This window comes from Aptenodytes patagonicus, chromosome 3 (genome assembly GCF_965638725.1).
Source record: "Aptenodytes patagonicus chromosome 3, bAptPat1.pri.cur, whole genome shotgun sequence".
NCBI classification, from domain to species: domain Eukaryota; kingdom Metazoa; phylum Chordata; class Aves; order Sphenisciformes; family Spheniscidae; genus Aptenodytes; species Aptenodytes patagonicus.
Window position 1 is genome coordinate 117,016,335 of NC_134951.1, and position 4,792 is coordinate 117,021,126.

Consider the following 4,792-nt stretch of genomic DNA (forward strand, 5'->3'; position numbering starts at 1 on the left):
AAGCAGCCTCTCAGCTAGGTCACCCCAGTCACACACCTCCAGCGTGGGTCACCTCACTCAGCTGAAATAACCCTTGGTTGTCTCCCCGTGACTCAGGTCAGGCAGGGGAATCAATTAGATGCCACAGCCACTGTGTGAGCGAGTTGCCTCCATCAGGGACCTCAGGGTTTTGTTCCAGTTGGGCACATCTGTTTTCTCCTGCCATTAGTCATGTCGAGCACGCACCCCACTCATGCGCTGGTGGCCTGCTGATGTACAGGGTGGACTGGGCACGTACCAGGAGTGTTGCACACAGGCTACTTTTCCTTGAAGATCTTTTGTCTAAAATATAAAAAAAAAAAAGAAAAGTAAATGACCTCTTCATACTCAATGAAAATAGTTGATCTATAAAAATGTGCAGGGACTATTTCAGAGGACACTGCTTACCCCAAGGCACTGGCTCACTTCAGACACCAGCTTTGTTCTCATGGGCTCCCTGCTCAGCCGAAGCCTTCAGTGGGCAGCTGCCACTCAGGTTGGACACTCGGTCACTCACTTCAACCTCACCCACCACCTCTGTGCCTCACCTGCCAGCCATGCCAGTGCCTGCCGCTGCCTCGGCCGGTGGCTCAGCTCAGCTCGGTCTGCCGGACGGGTGCCGCAGCCAGCCAGCGCCGGCAGTCACAGCACCCTCTCCAGCTGTCCTGGTCACTCCTGTCAGTCAGGTAGCTCTTGCTCCAGGCATCTACCTGGGGCGGTTGCTGCTGGAGGCAATGCCAGCCAGGTCCTGCAGCTAAGTACAAACTCCACTGTCTTTGTGGAAAGCATGCAAAAGGCATCCTTTGGAGACATTTTTATTCCAGATGCTTTCTTTTGTCTGTTTAGCTTTTCAAAATACTGTTAATCCTTAATACTAAAATAACTGATAGTGTCTGTCTAAAAAAACTGAAAGGAACAGTTCATAGGTATAAGCTAATGGTTTTCCTTCCTCCTCCTCCAAGTCTCTCCAAAGGCTGGGAGGACCAGGAATCAGAGCACAGCTGGAAGAGCCTTCCTAGGCTGGTACTGAGGGAGTCAAGCCAAACCCACCTTGGTACCTGGAGGATAATTCACAGCAGGTTTTGGGCTGCACAGAAGTTGCTGTCCCCATGCCTGCAGGGCCTGAAGAGACATCCTGGTTTCTCCTCAGTGGACTGCTACACACAGACAGACATGGCTCAGCCAGATCTCTGACACGATCCCTGGGGAGCAGAAGGCATCACCAGATCGTCCAGTCAGTACAACCTAGTTGTTTTAAATATTAGCTCTTTTTATGCGGGGGTCCCTGTCACTTCTAAGCAACACTTTTTTGCACAAGGGTAATCACCTCCCAAAGAAGTGCCGAAGACTCTGCTGTCCCTTAACCCTCAGACACAAGCTGGAGACCAAGAGAGCTGAAAGAATGAGCCCCACAAAGAGCAAATGTTACAAGGAACTGATTTGGAAATCACTGAAAATATTGACTGCTGAATACAGCATATGATGTAAAAAAAAAAAAGTAACACAAATATGGGGGGGAGTTTTCATCTTGTCAAAAAATGACTTTTCTGCCTAGTGAAAAGTTTCAACAGATACGTTTTGCCGAGCCCTGCTTCCCATACTGACACAACTCAGAAAATACTGCCTGACATGGGTAAGACTCGCTCCCAATGCTCCTTATTTAGAGTGTTGCTTCTTAACCAGATTTACAACTGCAGTCCCATGAAGCTGACCCTTAATCTAATGATGCACTGAAGAAAGAAACTCTTCAGTGCTTAAAGAACACAGAGTGGGGATGAAAGAAAGAAGAAATAACAGTTCCAATCTTGATCTCACTGCTTTTTAGACCCTGAAGGTACCCATGTGGGTAACGTATGATTTTTAAACAATTGTCTTTTCTGCTCTTGTGACTGCTTCCACTGCTCCGTCAGGCTTCCTGATAACAACCCAAGTGGTAATGGGATCATGCAGGAGAGAGTTTCTCTTGCTTTCCTGGAGGCAGTAAGGCAGAACAGACTCATCATCTGCCTCAAATCCTAATAGAGCAAGGCTGAAAAGGGGCCCAGAAGCACTCTTCAGCTAGCTGCACTATTCACGAGAGGGTTGGGGAGTGCACATCAACACACGTAGATCACGTCCAGTCATCAAGTCTTCCCACTGCACTCACAAGGCATGTCTCAGTATGTGCAAGAAGCAGAAGCTCCCATTTTTGTTTCTAGGCAGATTTACTATGCCAGCCTAGCCCATCTTCTCCCCTTTTGTAAGAGATTTGGTGGCAATACAGAGCTGAGATTGATGGTCTGCTTAAGCATGCAGCCAGCACCAGTCTCAATTACTGAAATGAGCTAATGAGAAAAGTTTAAGAAGCCTCCTTATGTTCCACAGCATCTCCCAAACAGCCAAACCTCTCTCACCAAGAGAAAATGAGTTGGCCCTTCCTCTTCTCCCTGTAGATAGTGTCATCAGATTGCAACTTCCCAGTTAGGCTCCCCTTAGAGATAACAGCCAATTACAAATGGAAAGTGTGCCAGGGAACTTCAAACTCCAGTCCTGATACATGGCACAAATTAAAGGCAATCTCACATCACCAGCAGGAAACATTTGTTCTTTGAAGTGACCCTCAGTGTACAGGCAGGCTAATAATGGCAAAAGGCAGATGGGCAGGTCAGCAGCAAAACTTCCTCTGCCTTCAGTAGCTCCAGGTTTCAACCTACCACAAATGAGACTTCCTGGAGAGAGAAACCTGAGAGAACTGCTGTAGGCTGCAGGAGCTGGGGAAGCTGGGGTTGTTTCTTCCTTGCAGCTGTGCAAAGGACTGAAGTCTGCCAACACCTCTGTCTGGCCAGGGCACTTCTCCTAGTGGGATGCTGAGAAGAGCAAACGTCTGTTCCTCAAGGCCTGACTGATGGATTCTGCCATCCATCACAGCTGAGATGCTGGCACACACTGTTGGGTGTAATAGTTGGTCCTTCACATTATGAATGGACTGTGAAGTACAATAAAAAGCACATTATTTTCTGGAAGAAATGAGCTCTTCCCACCTCACACAACAAAGCTGCTGTTTGCAACTCAGTCATGTTTGCTACGCCATCCTTCCTCCTTTCCGAGCTTCCTCAGACGTTACTTCTGAAAATCTGGCAAGACTACAACCAGTCTCATCATGGTTACATAGTTTTGTTTCTCTCCTTCCCTTTTTAATTAAAAAAATATGTGTAACCATTGTAGATAACTAAGCAAAATTTACTGCTAGTTTCGTGGTATTGAAAAGGGATGTTTGCTTTTTCTTCGCCACCTGGACTTTTTTCCCAGCTGAACAACATTTTGAGCACGCAGAGGTTTGAAACACTCCTCAGCACATGTGAAGGTAATTTTGAAGACTCCTGCAACAGCAGGTCTCTTCCATCCCAAGAGGAGTCCTGCAATGCTTTTTCCCACCCTGTAATGGTCCTAGTGGACTAGAGCACCTGCCACTTGAAAAGCAAGTGAGCACCAGCTCCCTGAAGTGGGGAAATACCTGAGAAGATATTAAGAGGCCACTAACATAAACACACGTAACACAGATGTCCCTTCCCTGTACTTGCTCAAGCCAGTCTTGGAGGGGAAGGACAGCAGCTGAACAGTTGAGACTTGGCCACTGCACACCGCGGTGATTTACTGCTGCGGACAGTGTGTGCCACACCGCCGTCCCATCATGGGCCATGGGGATGGAGAGGCAGAGCTGGAGGTGTGTGGGGCAAACGCTGCTGCAGCTCCAGTTTTAAAGACAGGCTCTTAAGCGGTTACTGGCGCATAACGGGTTTACATCCACAGTGCCGCATTAGGAAAAAACATCTCTAATCTTATGTAACAAATCCTGAGAGGCGTGTTGCCAAGTAAGCACAGTTTAAAATCGATCAGGCAATAGCATAAAACATTTAGCACTCGGCTGCATGTTTCCGCTTGCCCCTGCTCGGCAGCCATCCTGGGACAGACACAGGACCTGGAGGAAGGGTGAGGAAGAGCAAGCCACCACTTTGACACAGCCTCCCATCCTCAGCCAGGACTGTCCCGACTCCAGTGACCAACTGGACTCTCAACCTCAGCATTCAGCTTGACTTTGTCGAGCAGTGAGGACAAGTTCATACCCATGCCGAACTCCTGTGACTGCGGTTACAATGCTGTAACCACTGCTTCTCTGTGTGCCTGTATGCTTGCTGGGCCCGAATATAGGGTCCCCTGGGAGCTACAGCTCTCAGTGTCTCAGTGGAAATCATGTCTCAGCCTGGAACAGGCTGGTGCCAGCATCCTACAGTCTGCTCAGGGGCCAAATTAATTCCTGGAGTAATACCTTCCCTCCTGCTGTCCACTGGCAGAATGCAGCGGCATCTCAGCTGGACCTGGGGCTCCTGCAAAGCCCATCTGCACACATCAGGTCTGTGTTAGCACTGAGGTGATTTTTACACTTCCTTCCTGAGGAAATAAAAAGCTCTGAATAAACCTACCCTAAAGGAGGGTAGATTCAGACTAGATATAAGGAAGAAATTTTTTACGCTGAGGGTGGTGAAGCACTGGCACAGGTTGCCCAGAGAGGTGGTGGATGCCCCATCCCTGGAAACATTCCAGGTCAGGCTGCTCTGAGCAACCTGATCTAGTTGAAGATGTCCCTGCCCACGGCAGGGGGGTTGGACTAGATGACCTTTAGAGGTCCCTTCCAACCCAAACTATTCTATGATTATACGATTCTTTGAAATTCTGACTTCAGCCAAGGGCTGGAAAGATTGAAATATACAGTTGTAAATTATTTTACCTCCCTTGG